A 24,243-nucleotide genomic window follows, 5' to 3' on the forward strand; every position below is an offset into this window, starting at 1 on the left:
AACGCTAACAAGGTACTAGCTGCAAAAACAGGAGATGGGAGGATAGCAACTGCTACTGATGTAACACTGGAGACTGCACTGGGCAGTCTACTCAGTAGCTGGTGCTACCATCTAGTGTAGCTACTACTGATCAAGTACCAGGGAGTGTCCTGTCTGGTCTAGACAATACACTCTAGGATCTAGGGTAGCTGCTGTTAAGGGATAGCACCAGGGAGCGCCCTGACCAGTCTACTCAGCAGCCACTAGGATCTAAATCTACATCTTCATCTACATGGATACTCTGCAAATCACATTTAAGTGCCTGGTAGAGGATTCATCGAACCATCTTCACAGTTCTCTATTATTCTAATCTCGTATAGCGCACGGAAAGAACGAATACCTATATATTTCCGTACGAGCTCTGATTTCCCTAATTTTATCGTGGTGATCGTTTCTCACTATGTAGGTCGGTGTCAATAAAATATTTCCGCATTCGGGGGAGAAAGTTGGTGATTGGAATTTCGTGAGAAGATTCTGTCGCAACGAAAAACGTCTTTCTTTTAATGACGTCCATGGTCGAGCGGTTCTAGTCTGGAACCGCGCGACCCCTACGGTCGCAGGTTCGAATCCTGCCTCGGGCATGGATGTGTGTGATGTCCTTAGGTTAGTTGGGTTTAAGTGGTTCTAAGGTCTATGGGACTGATGACCTTAGATGTTAATCCCATAGTGCTCAGAGCCATTTGAACCATTTTAATGATGTCCAGCCCAAATACTGTGCCATTTCTGTGACACTCTCTCCCATATTTCGCGATAATACAAAAGGTGCTGCCTTCTTTGAAGTTTTTCGATGTTCAAGCGTAGTGTAGGCAGTCTCCTTAGTAGATCTGTTACATTTTCTAAGTGTCCTACCAATAAAACGCAGTCTTTGGTTTGCCTTACCTACAAAATTTTCTATGTGTTCCTTCCAATTTAGGTTGTTCGTAATTGTAATTCCTAGGTATTTAGTTGAAATTACGGCCTTTATATTTGACTGATTTATTGTATAAGCGAAGTTTAATGGCTTCCTTTTAACACTCATGCGGATGACCTCACACTTTTCGTTATTTAGGTCAACTGCCAATTGTCGCACCATTCACATATCTTTTCTAAATCGTTTTGCAATTTGTTTTGATCTTCTGATGACTTTATTAGTCGATAAACGAACAATCTAAGACGGCTGCTCAGAATGTCTCCTAAATCGTTTATATACATAAGGAAAAGCAAAGGGCCTATAACATTACCTTTGGAAACGCCAGAAATCACTTCTGTTTTCACTCGATGACTTTCCGTCAGTTACTACGACCTGTGACCTCTCTGACAGCAAGTCACAAATCCGTTCACACAACTGAGACGATATTCCACAAGCACGCAATTTCACTATAAGCCGCTTGTGTGGTACAGTGTCAAAAGTCTTCCGGAAATCCAGAAATACGGAATCGATTTGAAATACCTTGTCAACAGCTCTCAACACTTCATGCGAATAAAGAGCTAGTTGTGTTTCACAAGAACGATGTTTTCTAAACCCATGTTGACTGTGTGTCAATAGACCGTTTTCTTCGGGGTAATTCATGATGTTCGATCACAATATATGTTCCAGAATCCTGCTGCATATCGGCGTTAATGATGTGGGCCTGTAATTAGGTGGATTACTCCTACTACCTTTCTTGAATATTGGTGTGACGTGCGCAACCTTCCAGTCTTTGGGTACGGATCTTTCGTCGAGCGAACGGTTGTATACGATTGTTAAGTATATAGCTATTGGATCATCATACTCTGAAAGGAACCTAATTGGTAATAGTCAGGACCAGAAGACTTGATTTTATTAAGTGATTTAAGTTGCTAAACTATTCTGAGGATATTTACTTCTACGTTACTCATGTTGGCAACTGTTCTTGATTGGAATTGTGGAAAATTTAATTCGTCTTATTTTGTGAAGGCATTTCGTAAGGCCGTGTTTAGCAACTTTGCTTTGGCAGCACTGTCTTCAATAGTACCTCCATTGCTATCGCGCAAAGAATGCATTGATTTTGTCTTGCCGATAGCATACTTCACGTAAGACCAGAATCTCTTTGAATTTTCTGCCAGATTTCGAGACAAAGTTTCGTTGTGGACACTATTATAAGCATCTCGCATTGAATTCCGCGCTAAATTTCGAGCTTCTGTAAAAGATCGGCAATCTTGGGGATTTTGCGTCTGTTTAAATTTGGCATGTTTGTTTCTGCAACAACGTTCTGACCCGTTTTGTGTTCCAGGGAGGATCAGCTCCGTTGTTTGTTAATTTATTTGGAATAAATCTCTCAATTGCTGCCGATAATATTTCTCTGAATTCAAACCACATCTGGTCTACACTTATATCATTAATTTGGAAGGAGTGGAGATTGTGTCTCAGGAAGGCGTCAAGTGAATTTTTATCTGATTTTTTAGTAGGTATATTTTTCGTTTATTTATAGAGGATTTGGGGGCTACAATATTAAATCTAGTTACGACAAACCTGTGTTCAATAATCCCTGTATCCGTTTTGATGCTCGTTATTAAGTCAGAATAATTTGTTGCTAAGGGGTCAAGTGTGTTTCAAAACCGTTTACTATTCGCGTGGGCTCATGAACTAACTGCTCGAAATAATTTTCAGAGAATGCGTTTAGCACAATTTCGTATGATGTTCTATGCGTACCTCCGGAATTAAACATGTATTTTCGCCAACATATCGAGGGTAAATTAAAGACACCACCAACTATAATCATATGAGTCATGTACGTGTTTGAAATCAAAAGTCAAGTTTTCTTTGAACCTTTCAGCAACGGTATCATCTGAATTGGGAGGTCGGTAAAAGAATCCAATTATTATTTTATTCCGGTTGCCAGCAATCATCCCTGCCCATACTAACTCACAGGAGCTATGTACTTCAATTTCTAACAGCAACAAACACTTTACCGCCAATCGTGTTTAGCCCATTCTTTCGGAACACCGTTAGGTTCTTCGCAAAAATTTCGGCTAATCTTATATCCGGCTTTAGCCAGCTATCAGTGCCTATAACGATTTGAGCATCAGTGCTTTCTATAGCGCTTGGAGCTCTGCTACTTTCCCAACACAGCTACGACAATTTACAACTGTTATACCGATGGTTCCTGTATCTGCGTTCTTCCTGTGTTCAGCCTGCACCCTTTGTGGCTAAAGCCCTTCTTCTGTTTTCCAGAGACCCTCTAACCTAAAAAACCACCCAGGCCACGCACACAGCCCCTGCTACCCGTGTAATTGCCTCTTGCATATAGTGAACACCTGATCTATTCAGCAGAACCCGAAACCCAACCACCCTTTGGCGCAAGTCGAGGAATCTGCAGCCTATACGGTAGCAGAACCGTCGGAACCTCTGATTCAGACCCTCCACTTGGCTCTGTACCAGAGGTCTGCAATCGGTTCTGTCGACTATGCTGCAAATGGTCAGCTCTGCTTTCATCTTGCAAGCAAGACTGGCAGCCTTTACCACTCCTGTTAGCCGCTCGAAACTTCTGATCCAAAGTGACACACATCATTGGTACCGACGTGAGCAACCACCTGCAGTTGGCTGCACCCTTTGGTCTTCATGCCATCCGGGAGGACCCGTTCCACATCTCGAATGACTCCACCCGGTATGCACACGGAGTGCACATTGGTTTTCTTTCCCTTCTTGGCAGCCATGTCCCTAAGGGGCCCCATAACGCGCCTAATGTTGGAGCTCCCAACTATCAATAATCCCACCCTCTGTGATTGTCTGGATCTTGCAGGCTGAGAAGTTTCCTCTGAAACAGGACAGATGACATCATCTGGCTCAGCGACAGCGTCAGCCACAGACAGCGCCTGGATCCTGTTTGTCAGACAAATCGGGGAGGCCTTACGTGCGGCCGCCTGGGAAGTCTTTCGCCGCCTGCTACGCCCCGGGGCGACCTCCCACTCGACCACAGATGAGGGGTCAACCTCAGTGCGAGCAGTAACTAGGCTGTCCACCGGTGAGGACCGATCGGAGGACTCTGCCGTGCTGGACGTCCGTTGGATCCCCACGGCCAGCCCACAGCAGTGGTGCCCATCCACTGCAGCCTCAAGCTGTGTAACCGAAGCCATCATAGCCTGAAGCTGAGAGCGAAGTGTCACACAGATGATATTATAAACTTCGCTCCTGGTTAGGAACTCCGATAGGATAACTGCTACTGAAAAGCACCAGGGAGCAGTCCAAGTCTGTGTAGACGGTAGCAAAACCAAGGAGAGTGACTCCTGTCAGCATGCAGATTGTAATGAGATTCCACACCGAAATGCTCGTTATTTGTAGATGAGAACTACATTTCTTTGTTTATTTCAGCCAATAGGTATCGAGTATGCTTACCTCTAGTCATGTGGGCAGAGGTCGGTTGGCAGTTTTTTGACGAATGTAATTAGATATATATTTTTATGTGGTCTATCCGGTAGTATAGTTCAGGGACCCCTTTTTTTAAAATAATAGAGTCCTAGTCCTTTCTTGTGTGGTTTCAAATATAGTCATTTACCAATAGCGATGATGTTCCAAAAAGGGTTCAAACGGCTCTGAGCACTATGGGACTTAACATCTGAGGTCATCAGTCCCCTAGAACTTAGAACTACTTAAGCCTAACATCAGACACATCCATGCCCGAAGCAGGATTCGAACCTACGACCGTAGCGGTCGCGCGGTTCCAGACTGAAGCGCCCAGCACCGCTCGGCCACACCGGCCGGCCTAGCGATGGTGTTCACCATCCTGTTATGTCTTTTAGATTCGTCTAGTTACTTCTCTGCTTTTTATCCATTCTTTATTTCTTGGGCTATGGCAGCTATTTCTCCTGGTAACGACCCACTTTGTGACAGTCCCACAGGCACTGGAAACAGAAACGTGATATTTACCAGATGTCTTAGGTATTGGCCGAACCTTTGGCGTTTTAACACGTCTTTTCCTTAATTCTTTCTGCTCCAAGTCAGTTTTTGCAGCTGCCACGGCTGGTTGGATGCAATTTTTAAACATCCCACACGGTTTTTCTCCTGCTTATTTAGTGTATAATGATCTGTGCTTATAATTTGTTTGACATTTATTCCAGCACCCTATTTAAGTTTGGTATGCATTGCTTTATATACTGTGAATGCTTCACTATGTTGTTCTATACCTGTGTCCCTTCTCCAACATATTTCCTTGGCTTGATTGTCTAACATTCGAGCAACAGCGTGACGTTCCGTAAAACCTTGATTTGCAGTGTCTGCTAAATCATGCATCTTGCAGATTTCGCCTCATCACCACACTTTTTCAGCTTCGTTCCAGGTCCAGAGATATGCAGTTCAACCTTTAACTTAAATCCTGGCACACAAGTTATGCTGCTGCACGTCTGAGGCTTGTGCACCCTGTTATATACCAAATTGCAAGCATTCATCCAACTGTTTCATGATAATGGAAATTCGAGCCATTTCACTGTAGCATTGTTTCCTTAACTTATTATTCCACGCTCTACAAGAAACATGCCGGGTTATGAACTTTTCTGTAATTCTACTGTCTAAAAACTACTGGAAATTTCTTTACGTTAGGTGTCCTTTAAGATGTAAGTTCTCAGGTTTGTCCATTTCACTTTTGGAATTGTAAATATCTCTGCTAACCAGTTCAGCAGTTAAGACTTCTCAAACACAGTTTTATATTTCGCAATACACACTAAATAACCTACACTGAATTTCTGCTTGTGTAGATCCACCACCTTAATGGATTGTTACTATATTTAAAAGCCCATTCTAATGAACACCAATAGATTTCATTTTAAGTGTATGATATTTTGACAACTATACACTCCAATAATTTGTGGGAGAACGACTAGTCATTTGTACGATTAAAATGCATCCACATAAGATTTTATATTGTTCTGTTCACACATTCTACAACTCTCACTTTCATCTGGAGAATATCGAGAAGTGGTTTATTCTGCATCGTTCCTTTGCTAACTTCAAACACCTATTGCAAAACTGGAGTCTCGGTCGGTTTGTAGGTTTTCAGGACACCAGCTTATCCCAGCCTGCAGCAGTGGTTCAAACACCTGTGCAACGCCCTTCCCACTCTTTGCCTTCACAGGAAGCTGCCAGATGAATTTGAAATAACTATCTATGACCATTAAAACATATTTGAGACTTCTATTTGATCATGAACAGTCTCCCATATCTATGAGATCAACCTGCCTTATATTATCCAAGCCCTATGTTATGACACGTCTATGAGGGAACGTTTTGTGTGCAGGCCTGTGGAGTTCACATACCACCGTCTCGATAATTATTCAATAATGCGTCTCCCTTTCCTTGAAGCTCTGAAATCACTGACATTATTTCAATAATATGAGCTGTGTTCCCTCTGGTAGCTGACGCTGCGTGTAGTTGTTGTCCTTCTATGATTTCTTTCAGGTCATTTTAGTATATGTACTACAGAGGTGATGCTGAATATCAATGCCTTCACCTTTGCTGTGTATACTGGTCAACGCTGATCCATTATTGTTAACATATTTCCTACTGTTTGTGCTTTTAAACGCCCATTTGGGGTTTTATATCGTCTATGTGCGTTATTCATGCATAATGTTTCTGCATACGATCTTATCTCTTTTGGCAAATACTTTTTGGGGTTCAAAGCATTTAAGAATATTAGTTCCGCAACCCGAGGTCTTCACTCAGACTCCTTGTCTCGAATGTGTACTGCATGCTTCATTAAGCATATAAGATGCACATATGGTTGTTCCCAGCTGGCCCCAAATTTTGCGTCACACCTAATTCTTTAGTACTGTGTTGATTATCATATTTTGCGGTGTACAAGAAACTTCAAACTATAAGATGCCCTTTATTTTTAAGCAATTTTTTAAAATAATAACATTTTTACCATTTTTGTTATTAGATTGCAAAGCTAGACTAAAAATATTCATAGTTTATAAAACCCAACTGACCTTAAAATCCCTGAAAATCTCTACCTGAACTTCCTGCTTCCTTTTGATCGTTATCGTTGTCTTGTTCACACATAAGATGGTCTGTACTGCCATCGAGAGCGTTACTTATGACGTACTTCTTGAAAGATTTAACAATAATGTCTTCTCTGACTCTGGATCACGACTGCTTCATCCCCTGACAAGATTGATTGAAGGTCGTTTTAAAGCTCCCTTCGGCTTGAATTCATGTTCGGTTTCATCCATCACCCATTTGCTCAATTCCTCTCTCATACACACTTTAAATGGTTTATTTATCGAGACATCAAGAGGTTGTAGTTGTCAAGTAAGTCCTCCTGGGGTGACAGCAAGCTCTGTGTTTTACTGTCTCAATTTCTCTTCCACAAATTTTTTCAAATGACTACTAAACTGATCTAGCACAAGAAGAGAACTCTTCTTCAATCAAGCGCCTTTACTTCTTTCCCACACTCTGTTAATCCATAATTTCATACCAGCCTCATCCATCCAACCCTTCTCATGTATGTGAACAACAACACCAGGCGGCATTTCAGAAGGTTTTGACATTGTTTTGCGCTTGAAAGTGATCATTGGATTGTGTTTAGTACCGGTATCACAATATGGAAGGACAACAGTGTAGTGAACTTTTTCATATCTTTTTTATAGTTACAGTTTTAGCATCTTTTATGAAACACTTCTTTTACTCGGCACATCAAATGTCAGAGGAATTTCGTCCATATTCGCTAGTTGGCTTAGTTTGACACTGGTTTTCTTTCGTTGTTGGATGATAAAGCGATGAAAAAATAAAGTTTTCTCTTCATACTCTTGTGGAATTTTCTGAGACATTTTGGTTTTGGTTCGCATGCTAAGTCCATGGCGCTTCATAAACATATAGCACCAATCAACACCACCCTTAAAATCTGGTAAGTTTCACTATAGCTCTAGCCTACGAGCGTCTATTTGAATCATTTATGTATTAATCCCAGTGCCATTTTGACGGTGGCATTGAATCCATTTCAATAGTCATCTTCTAGTTTTGGCCATTTTGCATTCAGTCTTCTATTTGCACATTTAGTCTTGCTAATTTTTCCAGTTCTTGTTTACTAGCCCGCCAATCGCGAATGGTTTTTATCTGTTGGCTAAGGGTCGAAATGCCGCTCAACTGCTCGGTTTTCATGTTCTATTGCGTATGCTGTTACTTTCAACTTATGGTCTGCAGCTTATGAATAGCTTTTATTTTTTCCATTGTGAAACTAGCTATTGACAAAGATATTGTACTGTTACCGATAACACAAATTACTTTCAATTCAAATTCACTGGTACCATAGACTGCAATGACACCATCATAGGCTAGACAGTGCATCGAAACACTGCTGCTACCAGTTGAATCCAGTGTTGCCAGATAGAGATACATTTCCCGTGGCATCGAATATACGGTCATTTTTAAGACTGGGTGGAATTTTAAGCCAAGCACTGGACATTTTACATTAATTTCGAATATAAGACGCACCTGAATTTTGGAGGCAAATATTCAAAGCAGAGAGCGTATCTTATAGTCCGTAAAATACAGTAGTGTAACCAGAGATAGTATATCCTCCTTCTTCTTCTTTAACTTCTTCCTCTGCTGCCTCCATCTGCCATGTGCGAGAGCTGTTTCTGTTAGTGTCTTAATCGTTTCAGAGAGAGAATGTTCCCACTCCAACTGTCCCAGTTTTAACAATCGTAATTTCCGATAAACAGCTTTCTACATCTTGACGACTTTACGTTTTGTCAACACGCTGCTGCATACTAAACTGACTTGGAGGTGGTAGATATGTTGTATTCTCTTATGCAGGGCTTTCTCCTCATGTGGTTAAGACTTTTTCAGTCTTACCAGCCTTTGCATTTACTATGTTGATTTACCTTAGAGGGGTTTCAATTCCTTCTTCCTATGCTTTTCTATTCACAATATTTACAGGAAGCTTTTTTTAATATCTTCTAATTTTTTCTCAGTTTAAAGAGCTTTTATCATATTATTCCCCAACGTCTACATTTCAGTAATATGATGTTACACGGTATAGTTGGTATTTTCAGTAGAGATTATAAGACGTGCATCTATATCCTCGATTTTATTGTCGATGTATAAACATACATTTGGCTTGTGCTTCATCAGGAAGGAATTAGTACATTGCATACGTGTGAATTTGTCTCTAGCTTACAATATACCGACACTGTTACGTATTGGCACACTGCACTTTAATCAAAATCTCCCGGAAGTTTAGATTATATCGACTGTCATTCAATTTTCTCGTTTTATCAGTAATCAGAAAGCCGTACTGCGTGTTATTCTTGCAGTCCGCGAGTATGGGAACAAATTTAATGAGCGGCATGTTTGTTCCTACACGCGGTTGGTAAATATGCTTTAAATTCATACTGTCCTATTTGAAAGTGATAAAAAGGTTCGAATTAGAGTATCATTGACCAACTGCTTTCGAATCCTGAAGAATAACTTGCATCCTCAACTTTCATATGATGGCCAAGACAAAAATATTTTCATATCTGTGATATCATCAAATATGAACACGCTGTTTGCCTTTACTTTTTCAGATGGTGGAATATCGCTAATTTTGCTGAATGTCTGGTAGGTTACGCCATCGACTCCATGGAAACTCTCCTGCAGTGGTTGATATTTAGGTTGAAATAATGTTTCTGAAAGAATATATACGTGCTCAGAGTGGATCTCCTTAGGATGTGTTAACAGTGATAGGACAAGATTAGTCTTCTCGCAGTCTGAGGGACTAACAATTAAAGCATGTATATTATCGGGAAGTAATGATCCATTCTTTTTCTTGTTCCAGTTTCCAGTATCGTTGCGGGACTAGTCGATTACCACACGGGCTCTTGTGATTGAGATGTTTCATGCACTTGGGCATGGCTATGACTCACGCATTCACATTAGTATGCAGCGGTTTTAAAGGGAACACACTCACACACACACACACACACACACACACACACACACGCACACGCACATGTAGCTCTTAAACCTCTTTATTTGCACAGCAGGATATATGAACATACTTAAATAAGATCACAGTTCCGTGCCTGCATCTGGCACAATTAGCTCATATATTTCTACTTCTGTAGATGCACAGCCTGAATTGTAGAGTTGGTGCGACAGTTTTTTCTGATGGGCAAGGACTTTGGCGAGCTTACTCCACAATGTCTCGTAGACGCTGTGGACATGCAGTTGCCACCTAGTTTATGTCTAGGGCATGCTGTATTGCATAACTGGTATACATTAGATACTTAAACGTCAGCTCCTGCAGATGTGTGCACTTTCTGTTACATATTTTAAGTGTTCCAGGGAATTCCAGTACTATGAATGTATGATCTTTCAGTAACACTAATGGACAGTGAATGTTTCTATGGAACAAAGCAGTAATCTGCACTGACGTAATAAATAGTCAAACTCATTCATCTGCTGATAATATTACTTTGCCATCATTAAATCATGGATTTTCGAATACAAGCACTGGATAGAACTTCCGATCTGACATCATACCCACACTGATACGTTTAAAGCCACTGGTGTTTAAACTGTAAATAAAGATAAACAACATAATTTGTCCATCAGTGGTAGCTGTTATTGCACTAGTATTAGTATATAGTCCACTACACTTTTTAACAGCACAGCACAGTATTTTCTGTCTCACAGGTGAGTTTAACTGAAAATTTGTACATTTTAGTTAAATAAAAAATATATATCCTACATCCATCTGAATGTTTATTAGTGTACTGTGTAAAAATTGGAAGTTAATTGGTGAAGTGTTTTTCGAGATTTTCGATAAGAGCGTTTCCCCTTCATATATGATACATATTTTTATGTATTGCATGTATTAAAAAATATACAGCCTATACCCGTCCTAATGTTCATTCAAGTGTCATGTAAAAATTTTAAGTAAACTGACATAGAACTTTTTGAGATTTTTGGTAACAATGTTTCTATTTATGTGCTACATATAAATTTATGTATTATATGTCTTTAAAAATATATGAGCCACGGATGTCAAAAAGTTTATTTGACTATCGTGGAAAAATTTGAAATAAATCGATTAAGAATTTTTTGAGATTTTTGGTAACATTTCACCTTTATATATTAATACGTATTCATATGTAAAATATATAGCCTATGCAGGTCTGAACGTTCATTGGAGTATCATGAAAGAACTGGAAGGAAATTAGCAAGAGCTTTTGGAGTTTCTTTTGGTCACAACGTTTTTCCTTTACATATTACATATAATATTTATATATCATATTTATATTATATACGTTATGTAATATATATTAAAAGGTATAGCCTATGTCCCTCCTAACATTCATTTATATTGTATGTATATATTTATGTATTATATATATTTAAAAATATATTGCCTATGTGCGTCGCAATGTTTATTAGAATATTGCGTAAAAATTTGAAGTAAACTGGGCAAATACTTACTGAGACTTTTGGTAAAAACGTTAACAACGACTTGTGTTTATATAGTTGTATAGATTTGCAGCAGTGTGTTTAACTTTAAAAAAATGTTATTTGTTTCCAGATTGAAATTTTCATTCTGTAGTGGAGTGTACACTTACATGGAACTTAGTGGCAGATTGAAACTGTGTGCCAGACCAGGACTTGAACTTAGGACTTTTGCCTTTCACGGGCAAGTGCTCCACCAAAGTACGACTCACGACCTTTCCTCGCAGTTTTACTTGCACCAGTACCTCATCTCCTACCTTTCAAACTTCACAGAAGCTCTTCTGCGAAACTTGTCTTTGAACGGCAAAGGTCCCAAGTTCGAGTCTCGTTCCGGCACACAGTTTTAATCTGCCGGTAAGTTTCAGTTCATACGTTATCTTTGGTTTCGGTATAAAAGACGAATATACTGGGCTCTACAGTCAGTTCATTATCAAAATGAACAAGGTTATGATCCTTCACGCTAAATGCAGAGCTACAGTACTAGTTGCTAACTTGTGTGAGGGCAGTGAGTCTATATTGCACGTTCTGGTCACTGATGCATCTACCTGTACGTTGAATACAGCGATTCACTCGCTCATAGGGGATAATACTGGCTGCACAACTTTGGTGTATTCAAGAAATCTGCTTAACCCAGACGTTCTAGTTATTCTGGAACTGATTATCCCCAAATATGTTGCGTCGCTTCAGCTCGAGGTCCATGGTTTCAATGAGAAGGAATTGTCACTGGTTGTTACACATACGAGTGACTCAAAGGAAGAAACATGTGTAAAGTGCCTTTGAACATTTATAGGAAACTTACTGAAAGGCATTGTAGTTTGAATGCTATACATTATTATTTGTTTCTTACACAGCTTATAACGATGTTATGTGATATTTCACACATACATTTAACTGTGTGACTCAAGTATTTAAGGATGATGCCCTTCTTTCGAAGTATGAGCCTTCTATAAACATTATGATGTGAATGCACGATGTCAGACTGATGGACATCCTCCTATTAAACTTCATTGTGTTGCTTGTAAAAATACATTATATGGTTTTGTAATATATTCCTCTTAATGTATCGTTCAGCCGACAGAAGTGATCCCCCGTTAATATAAATGTAGACTATAAAAATGATGATGAAATAAATAAATGATTTTCTTCTCAATGCACCTTTTTTCTTTGTTATGCGTAGACGCTGCAGCTTAGCAAGGATGTTGGACTATGGTAATGAGAATCTGTTTATGAATCAAACACGCTACTCACTAAGCTGGTGACTGTGTCTTCTCATAAACTCTTAATGCATACTTGAATACTGACTACTGTTGTCAGAGAAGGAGGCCGAAGCTCTGCAACTGTGTGAATGTTGACCATTACAAAGGTATGCAAATGTGAGGAGCTCAAAGCGGCGGCTGATCTCGCCATAAGTGCATGTATCTCCCTCCCTCTCTCTCTCTCTCTCTCTCTCTCTCTCTCTCTCTCTCTCTATGGTGGTTGGACACTGTTGCAAACTTGTTACAGCCATCAACGAGCATAGAGGCAGCGTCAGAGCAGGAGGTGGTGATGGTGGCAGTTGTGTCAGCAGTGGCGGCAGCATCTTTTTGTAGGAAATACTTTGTTTTATTTACATATATACATTTTTTCAGCCATATATTTTGCATCTTCTGTATGCTTTACATTCGGCCTGTATAGCATTCAGTTCAACAGGTGCGACAACATACATAGAAATACCATCTGTGGTATAGGATGTACTCTTATACATTTTGGCACCTGGGGGTGAGGGGGGGGGGAGTGGATGTCCATGTCCTCGAATGTACCAAATACAAATGAGTGGGAAGGGTTCCCAGAAGTCTTATTAGTGGATTGAACCAACTTGGGGCCAGAACTGGCAGTGGCTCAGGGCAGGCCTGGGGTTGGAGGGGAGTGGGATAACCTTGAATGTACCACCTATAAAAGCATAGGTAGGACAGGAGTTCCTTGGATAACGAACACATCTAGCCGAATTGCCTTAGGGGTAACCTGACACCAGACGCCCTTATCAGTGATGTTGAGGTAAGAAACTGGTGGAACATACACTGCATAACTAATTACCTGTTGAGCGCAGTGGATCACATGGCAGAGTAATCATTAAGGTGCATATTTTATATCAAACATATTTTGGAGACTGGAACTGTGAAGTAACCCCGCTGTGCATTCAAAACATTAGAAGAAGGGAACCTCTCCCCTGGTCGCCACCATATTCGCCAACAATGTATATGGTATAGTGCAGAACCATGACTTATCGCTGGACACACTGCGACACCACTCATCAGCAGTCCTTGGTTCCAGGTCATGGCAAAACTCTGAACACAGTCATTTGTGTGCGTTGTTAACAGCAGCCTAAGAATGGCATAGTAACTCCCCAGTCTAGCTGGTGCAGGGTGTCACAGAATGTTTTCAGGACAGGTTGCATTGTTGCCACATTTCCAGTGATGTCATAAACCGACTGCTCTATCTATGAAATTGTGGAGTTTCAAAAACTGGCGAGAAATTCAAAATATCCAAGATGGTGACTCTAGCCAAATTGTTCTAAGTATAAATTACAATATGGCTTACCCTAGCACAAGCTTATGAAGTTACAATCCAAGATGGAGGACTCTAGTACTGTCAGCAGATTGTGTGGGTTTTCCCCAGCCCTATGAGATACGAATTAGAGATCGCGGATATTGTGAATACTGTCAAGGACAGCATTACCGTAAGGTCATTTGTGCTACGTACAGAAACTTCAGCTCAGCCTTCTGATGTCACAGACCACATGTGATAAGTACACAATCCAAGAGCTCTGTTTAAGGAAATGATGGTAGCACAGCTGTCCTAAGTCTAAACAATTTCCCCCATCTCAGTTGTGACTGAACGAGTTGGCGCAGTGGTTAGCACACTGAACTCACATTCGGGAGGACGATGGTTGAAACCCGCGTCTGGCCATCCAGATTTAGGTTTTCTATGATTTCCCTAAATCGCTCCAGACCAATGAAAGGGCATGGTTGATTTTCTTCCCCATCTTCGCCACAATCCGAGCTTGTTCTCCGTCTCTAATGACCTCGATGTTGACGGTACGTTAAACCCAATCTTCCTTCCTTCCTTCCTTCCATCGGTTGTCAACCAATTTGGGCTCTTTCAACATTGTCCCCTCCAAGTTTAAAACTGTGTACTGTTTATTAAACAGTTACGCTAGGATAGACTGATAGACTGGGAACAATTTGTCTTTGTTTAAACGTTTTCCCTACCATACGAGACCAGACGTCATAGAACGTGCGATTTAGTGAACCCAAGAAAATCGATAAGTATTCATTGAAAGATACAGAAATGCATGGTCAAATATTAGAGTGTGACGGAAATATATAAGAAATCCATTGGAATAGAAACAAAAAGCCCCAGTAGTTCTAAATTCAAAAATATTATTAAGCAGGCATTACAGGGTGTACCCGACGGTGCCATTAGTGACATTTAGAATAAGAAAATTAACAACGCATACCAACGACATACCTTCTACGGTGACCCCAACGAAATAGGTGAACAATTACGACTGCTAACAGCATAAGCAACAACCATTGGTTACAAGTCTCGGTCACCTCTTGTTCGCATTGACGGCTCTTTGAACAGTGGACGTTACATTTCAGATGTGTTACGACCCGTGGCTCTACCCTTCATTCGCTCGCCTGCGAAACCCCACATTTCAGCAGGATAATGCACGACCGCATGTTGCAGGTCCTGTACGGGCCTTTCTGGATACAGAAAATGTTCGACTGCTGCCCTAGCCAGCACATTCTCCAGATCTCTCACCAATTGAAAACGTCTGGTCAATGGTGGCCGAGCAACTGGCTCGTTACAATACGCCAGTCACTACTCGTGATGAACTGTGGTATCGTATTGAAGCTGCATGGGCAGCTGTACCTTTACACGCCATCTACGCTCTGTTTGACTCAATGCCCAGGCCTATCAAGGCCGTTATTACGGCCAGAGGTGGTTGTTCTAGGTACTGTATTCACCGGATCTATGCACCCAAATTGCGTGAAAATGTAATCACATGTCAGTTCTAGTATATTTGTCCAATGAATACCCGTTTATCATCTGCATTTCTTCTTCGTGTAGCAATTTTAATGGCCAGCAGTGTAATTATATTTTGAATTAATTTGTTTTAATGGGATGCCACTCGCTTTTTATAAACAGAATACGAGAAACTGCAGAGTTATAGTCCACTTTATCAATCACAAATAATTTCCGTTCTTTGCACTTTCAGAGAGAATAAACAATATAATGAACTGTGTGTTGGAGTAATTATTCTCAAACTAGTTCTCAATTACATGCACAAAAAAAACAGAAATTGCTAATCAAGTTCTTAACCGATATCGACCACGTCTGACAACGCGTCTCTCCTCCTTATCTACTAATCGAGCTCTCATATTTCCGAAGCACAGATTGCTAATTAAGTCTTAACCGACACCGACCGCCGCAAACAGCATGTCTGTCCTCCGAGACTGCCAGTCGAGCTCTTGCATTTACAAACCACAGATTGCTAATTAAGTCTTAACTGATATCGACCGCGGTAGAGAACATGTCTGCCTCCGAGACTGCCGATCGAGCTCCGATCTGGGAGCCGAACCACCTCATTCGTCATCCAAGTAAGGCCTTTTCGTTCAGCAATTGTTTATTATTCTGCTGGTAATTAACACTTTTGAAATAATGGAATGTACGGCAAGAAAAAAGGAATAAAAGTGAGATAGTGTTAATACTTTCCTCCTGTACCTCCTCTGCATTGCTGCAGATGACGTGTCACTGAGCACATTTTTACTGTGCATGCAGTACACGTGAGGTGCCTATTTGTTTCCACTGCCCTGTGTGGAATACATAAGTTCTTGTACACTTCATTAACCTGCTGTCTTCGTGATGATGATGTCCCCAGCGCAGAAAACAGCACGCAGGTCGTGGATTCTTTTTCATGAGGCTGAAATTAACTTCGCAAGGAACTGCTGCTACGAATATACTATAACTCATTTGGGATGCCACTCGCGTTTTTATTGATATAGACACGAGAAACTATTCTTGGTCACAACGTATTGAACATATCTTTCCACAGTCATTATATCTGGCTAAAATAACATGAAATACACTCCTGGAAATGGAAAAAAGAACACATTGACACCGGTGTGTCAGACCCACCATATTTGCTCCGGACACTGCGAGAGGGCTGTACAAGCAATGATCACACGCACGGCACAGCGGACACACCAGGAACCGCGGTGTTGGCCGTCGAATGGCGCTAGCTGCGCAGCATTTGTGCACCGCCGCCGTCAGTGTCAGCCAGTTTGCCGTGGCATACGGAGCTCCATCGCAGTCTTTAACACTGGTAGCATGCCGCGACAGCGTGGACGTGAACCGTATGTGCAGTTGACGGACTTTGAGCGAGGGCGTATAGTGGGCATGCGGGAGGCCGGGTGGACGTACCGCCGAATTGCTCAACACGTGGGGCGTGAGGTCTCCACAGTACATCGATGTTGTCGCCAGTGGTCGGCGGAAGGTGCACGTGCCCGTCGACCTGGGACCGGACCGCAGCGACGCACGGATGCACGCCAAGACCGTAGGATCCTACGCAGTGCCGTAGGGGACCGCACCGCCACTTCCCAGCAAATTAGGGACACTGTTGCTCCTGGGGTATCGGTGAGGACCATTCGCAACCGTCTCCATGAAGCTGGGCTACGGTCCCGCACACCGTTAGGCCGTCTTCCGCTCACGCCCCAACATCGTGCAGCCCGCCTCCAGTGGTGTCGCGACAGGCGTGAATGGAGGGACGAATGGAGACGTGTCGTCTTCAGCGATGAGAGTCGCTTCTGCCTTGGTGCCAATGATGGTCGTATGCGTGTTTGGCGCCGTGCAGGTGAGCGCCACAATCAGGACTGCATACGACCGAGGCACACAGGGCCAACACCCGGCATCATGGTGTGGGGAGCGATCTCCTACACTGGCCGTACACCACTGGTGATCGTCGAGGGGACACTGAATAGTGCACGGTACATCCAAACCGTCATCGAACCCATCGTTCTACCATTCCTAGACCGGCAAGGTAACTTGCTGTTCCAACAGGACAATGCACGTCCGCATGTATCCCGTGCCACCCAACGTGCTCTAGAAGGTGTAAGTCAACTACCCTGGCCAGCAAGATCTCCGGATCTGTCCCCCATTGAGCATGTTTGGGACTGGATGAAGCGTCGTCTCACGCGGTCTGCACGTCCAGCACGAACGCTGGTCCAACTGAGGCGCCAGGTGGAAATGGCATGGCAAGCCGTTCCACAGGACTACATCCAGCATCTCTACGATCGTCTCCATGGGAGAATAGCAGCCTGCATTGCTGCGAAAGGTGGATATACACTGTACTAGTGCCGACATTGTGCATGCTCTGTTGCCTGTGTCTATGTGCCTGTGGTTCTGTCAGTGTGATCATGTGATGTATCTGACCCCAGGAATGTGTCAATAAAGTTTCCCCTTCCTGGGACAATGAATTCACGGTGTTCTTATTTCAATTTCCAGGAGTGTACATCCTGCCACAGACAACATGTCTGTCTACTGGAGGACTGATGACCATAGATGTTAAGTCCCATAGTGCTCAGAGCCATTTGAACCATTTGAGCCTGTCTACTGGAACCGTCAGAACTGGAGAATAAGATTACATGAATCAAATACTACTATTACAGACAACATGTCTGTGCCTAGCGACGGTCGGAACTGTAGTAAATAAAATTGCATGAAACAAATATTGCTATAACAGACAACATGTCTGTCTACTGGAACGGTCAGAACTGGAGAGCCGGACTGCCCGAGACACTTCGCGCGCCAAGCCCGCAAGGCGTGACCCGAACGCCACCGAATTGCATCGGCAGTAATATCGTCGGTCTTTTGTTTCAGTAATACTTTGATTTCAATAATTTTGAAATGACTGATTGATAGCTGGCTGTTGAGCGATGTTTATTTAAAAAAATTAAGTAATTTGGATGACAGGTTTAATTAATACTCGTAATAGCAACTAAAGTTTAATGTTTTGGCGCCCTACCGCCGAACACAGCTGCCAATCACAGAGCAGCAGCATCATGCAGGCGGTCTTTCTCTCGGGAATGGTACCGAATCTAACATCTGTCACCGGTACCTCATCCCACATAGCGTCATCTCTATGCTTCTTGCATCTCCACTGCCCTGGGAATAGCTTCCTGGAGCCTAATATGATGGCTGAATAAGCCAGAAATATTACAAATGATAGCCTGCTAATCAGAGATCATTTTGTGTGAAATGAAAGTAAATGCAGTGTTTATTTTTTCTAACGTTAGTAACAGAAGTTAATCATTTTGGCGTGGTGTTTCCGAACGCAGTAGCCAATCGCGGAGGAGGGCCACAGTTTAGGCAGTCTTTCTAACGATACATGTGCCGAATAAACTGTCACCACATTTCGTCATCTTCCCATTGTTCTCTTCTAAACTGCTCTAAGAAGAGAATCCTGTAGCTGTATATCGTGGCTGTAAACCCAGAAATATTACAAAGCGTCTTAACGTAAATGGGATCGATTACGAATGCCGGATGAATCGCAACACCTCAGCTACGGCTTGAGCTGCCCGTTACATTATCAGTACTATTCAGTGAGCATGACTGCGTAAGTTCGGCAGCCAAGGTTGTGGTACTGTTAGTTAGGTGTCCGCAGCTCGTGGTCGTGCGGTAGCGTTCTCGCTTCCCGCCCCCGGGTTCCCGGGTTCGATTCCCGGCGGGGTCAGGGATTTTCTCTGCCTCGTGATGACTGGGTGTTGTGTGAAGTCCTTAGGTTAGTTAGGTTTAAGTAGTTCTAAGTTCTAGGGGACTGATGACCATAGCTGTTAAGTCACATAGTGCTCAGAACCATTTGTTAGTTAGGTAAGCCCATCCACCACGGCAGGGTCGAACCACATCCGATGGAAAAAAATTGGTTTTTAACTATCCTGAGGCCAAAAACCCCATAAAAAGCAAAATGGCATTGGTTTTTTATTGTCATGGGGCCTTTTTAATTGTCATGGGGGGTCAAAAACCGCATCAAAAGCAAAATGACATTGATTTCTAATTGTTGTGGGACTGGTGCAAGGCATGTTCAATGTGCTGCCCGCCGTTTTCTGCCGAGAGTTGAAATCGAGAAGCAGCATGTTCCACAACAGATTAGATGGCCTCGGAGCTCACGTTCAGAATCTGTTATGCAATACGTGCCTTCAATTCAGCTACGTGCGTAATTGGAGAACTGAGCACAACAAAATTGAGATAAGTTACATGGACTAAGATCACGTGATCTGGAGCGCTAGGGTGTTAGGATATTACGGCTGATAATTCTAGCATTTCCGCCCGATCACAGCTAACCGGCCCGCCGCTATCGCGCTCGCGCTGACGTCAAAACTAAGCACACGAAACGCAAACATCTGTCAGACAAGCCAGCCACAGGCTGGACGGCTGCACTTTGTCCCTGCTTCGAGCTCCGTTCTCCGAGAGGGATCTGTATGGCAGCCGTGCCGGAGAAATGTGAACAGACCAGAGCTGCCCGTAGCCGGTCCAAGTTAGCTGCGTCAGATATCTGTCGGTGCCTATAGTTACCGATAGGAAAAACCCCGGCAACGTGTGGCGTGCCCGGGTGCCGGTAAGCAAAAAGCAAAGTCAGTGCGAGCTGAACCACAGTAAAGACGCGTTTTTCCAGAATTTGTGACTGCAGGTCGCGGACTACGTGGTTCGAGCTTAACGCGAACTCCCCACCGACACGTATGGAAGTTTGGCGCTCTCCGTTCGTTTTCGATTTCCCTTCATCGCGTTCGCAGAATACACGGCGCCCCGTGATCGTGCAGAAAGCTCGCTTCGTTCGGGACACATGTCGTTGCCCTCCCGCTGTCACGCAATCCGTCGACGCGCTCGTCACTGAGGAATGTGAAACCATCTCAGTTTATTTGCTGTGACGAAGATTAGTTTTCTTGGCGAGTTTAGTTTGGCGCTGCTGAGTTAAGATGATTTCGCGAGTAGGTGCTGAGTTGCGTGCTTGTGTGCAGCGAATTAGGAGCTCATAGGTTGCTTATACACCGTCCAGTCGTATTTATATGACCACCTGTTAAAAGCCTGGATAACCACATTTTGTAGCACACACCGCTGTGAGACGTGCAGTAAAAGAGTATGTGAGGTTCTGGAAGGTACCTTCAGCGATGTGGGCTCATACCGACTCCAGTGTCGTGGTCAGCTGCGCTGGGTTTCTCAGTTGATTCACGGCGCAAACAGACCGCTAGAGGTGGCCCCACACATTCCGATTGGTGCTCTTCGAACCATGTACGTACGCTGCTAGGTATGTGACCTGTTGCATTGTCTTGCTGGTAGACGCCATCCTGCCGAGGAAAAACAGACTGCATGTAGGGACGGACATGTTCCCCAAGGATAGATGCATACTTGTGTTGATCCACTGTGTCTTCCAGAATGACGAGATCATCCAGGGAGTGCCATGAAAGCATTCCCCAGACCATAACGCTCGCTTCTCTGGCGTGGGTATTTGCTTTCAGACGTTTCACGCCGTACACGCCGACGGTCATCTGTCCGATAGAGTATAAAGCGTGATTCATCTAAATGGCCACCTGCCGCCAATCAGTGCATGTCAAGTTGTAGTACTGGCTTGAAAATTCCGTCCTTCGTCGCCGCTGAACAGCTGTCAGCGTGGGTGCACGAGCCATGAACTCGCTGAGGAGGCCCATACGCAGCAACGTTCACTGAACGATCCTTGAGGAGACACTGTTGGTAGTCCGATGGTTCTTCTGGGCGGTCCGTTGCTCAAATTGGAAATGTGTGGTAAGGCCTTATGGGACCAAACTGCTGAGGTTAAAAAATGGCTCTGAGCACTATGGGACTTAATATCTGAGGTCATCAGTCCCCTAGAACTTAGAACCACTTAAACCTAACTAACCTAAGGACATCACACACATCCATGCCCGAGGCAGGATTCGAATCTGCGACCGTAGCGGTCACGCGGTTCCAGAATGAAGCGCCTAGAACTGCTCGGCCACACAGACCGGCATGAACAAGCGAAACAAGGTTTTCTCTTAAGTTGTCGGTTACATCAGGAGGAGAATCTGGTGGTCGATAGAAGGACCCAGTAACGATTTTTTGCCCACCCTTGGTACTGAATCTTGCCCAAACAATCTCACATGCAGCTTCAACTTCTATAACAACAATTGCGGAGGAGGCGTGACACCGACAGAAGTTCGAACGAATGTTTTCTCACTACACCCAATGTCAGCAACTCTGACAATATTAGGCTTTCCCTCACGCAGGGACGGTACTACCTGGGCTTTTCAGGACTCCAGACTAATCCTAATTCAAAGAAGGGCACCACGTTTTGTATTATCGCAAAATATAGGAGAGAGTGTCACAGAAATTATGGAAGATTTGGGCTGGACATCATTAAAATGGTTCAAATGGCTCTGAGCACTATGGGTCTTAACATCTGTGGTCATCAGTCCCCTAGAACTTAGAACCACTTAAAACTAACTAACCTAAGGACATCACACACATCCATGCTCGAGGCAGGATTCGAACTTGCGACCGTAGCGGTCGCGCGGTTCCAGACTGTAGCGCCTAGAACCGCTCGGCCACCAGCGGCCGGCCAAACTGCTGAGGTCATCGGTCCCTAAGCTTACACAGTGCTTAATCTAACTTACGCTAACGACGACACGCACACCCATGCCCGAGGGAGGACTCGAACCTCCGACGGGGGGAGCCACGCGTACCCTGACAAGACGCCCACGACCGCGAGGCTAACCCGCGCGGCTCCGTTGCTCAGCAGTTACCATAGCGCCATTCAGCCTTGCACGGCATACCTTAACCATGGCGACACGTGAACAGTTTACAAATGTAGCCGTTTCGGAAATGCTTCCACTCTTGGCCCGAAAGCCAATGATAATGTCATTTTGGACGTCAGATAAACCGCTCCGTTTCCGCATTACAGCAACGACTGCACTGTTTCCCGCGTACCCCAACGCGCTTTGTATACCCTCCACTGCTGGTGCTGCCACCTGTCGTCTGTGAGTGTTTATTGTACCTTGGCGTCGAACTTCGGAGATGGCCACATTAATGTACTGGACCGCGTAGGTAACTGATTTGAAGCTGGATGTAGAATCGTATATTATATTATACACTACTGGCCATTAAAACTGCTACACCAAGAAGAAATGCAGATGATAAACGAGTATTCATTGTACAAATATATTATACTAGAACTGACATGTGATTACATTTTCACGCAATTTGGGTGCATAGATCCTCAGAAATCAGTACCCAGAACAACCATCTCTGGCCGTAATAACGGCCTTGATAAGCCTGGGAATTGAGTCAAACAGAGCTTGGATGGCGTGTACAGGTATAGCTGCCCATGCAGCTTCAACACCATACCACAGTTCATCAAGAGTAGTGACTGGCGTATTGTGACGACCCAGTTCTTCGGCCACCATTGACCAGACGTTTTCAATTGGTGAGAGATCTGGAGAATGTGCTGGCCAGGGCAACAGTCGAACATTTTCTGTATCCAGAAAGGCCCGTACAGGACCTGCAATATGCGGTCGTGCATTATCCTGTTGAAATGTAGGGTTTCGCAGGGATCGAATGAAGGGTAGAGCCACTGGTCGTAACACATCTGAAATGAAACGTCCACTGTTCAAAGTGCCGTCAATGCGAACAAGAGGTCACCCCATACCATCACGCCGGGTGACACGCCAGTATGGGGATGACGAATACACGCTTCCAATGTGCGTTAACTGCGATGTCGCCAAACACGGATGCGACTATCATGATGCTGTAAACAGAACCTGGATTCATCCGAAAAAATGACGTTTTGCCATTCGTGCACCCAGGTTCGTCGTTGAGTACACCATCTCAAGCGCTCCTGTCTGTGATGCAGCGTCAAGGGTAACTGCAGCCATGGTCTCCGAGCTGATAGTCCGTGCTGCAGAAAACGTCGTCGAGCTGTTCGTGCAGATGGTTGTTGTCTTGCAAACGTCCCCATCTGTTAACTCAGGGATCGAGACGTGGCTGCACGATCCGTTACAGCCATGCGGATAAGATGCCTGTCATCTCGACTGCTAGTGATACGAGGCCGTTGGGATCCAGCACGGCGTTCCGTATTACCCTCCTGAACCCACTGATTCCATATTCTGCTAACAGTCATTGGATCTCGACCAACGCGAGCAGCAGTGTCGCGATACGATAAACCGCAATCGCGATAGTCTTCAATCCGACCGTTATCAAAGTCGGAAACGTGATGGTACGCATTTCTCCTCCTTACACGAGGCATCACAACAACGTTTCACCAGGCAACGCCGGTCAACTGCTGTTCGTGTATGAGAAATCGGTTGGAAACTTTCCTCATGTCAGCAGGTTGTAGGTGTCGCCACAGGCGCCAACGTTGTGTGAATGGCCTGAAAAGCTAATCATTTGCATATCACAGCATCTTCTTCGTGTCGGTTAAATTTCCCGTCTGTAGCACGTCATCCCCGTGGTGTAGCAATTTTAGTGGCCAGTAGCGTATTTGAAAACAGCCACAAGTCGCACTTAGTATTTTTTATTTCACTACACTACGTAAAGGACATATTCTGTTTCCAGTATGGTGGCTTACTTTCCAAGAACAAAACCACTAAATAAAAAATACTAAGTGCGACTTATATCTGTTGTCAAAAACTCAGTACATTATATTATTTCACTTCGTGATACTTTCAGTTCCAATATGTTACACTCTCCTGAAGCGTAAA

The sequence above is a fragment of the Schistocerca piceifrons genome, chromosome X (genome assembly GCF_021461385.2).
Source record: "Schistocerca piceifrons isolate TAMUIC-IGC-003096 chromosome X, iqSchPice1.1, whole genome shotgun sequence".
NCBI classification, from domain to species: Eukaryota; Metazoa; Arthropoda; class Insecta; order Orthoptera; family Acrididae; genus Schistocerca; species Schistocerca piceifrons.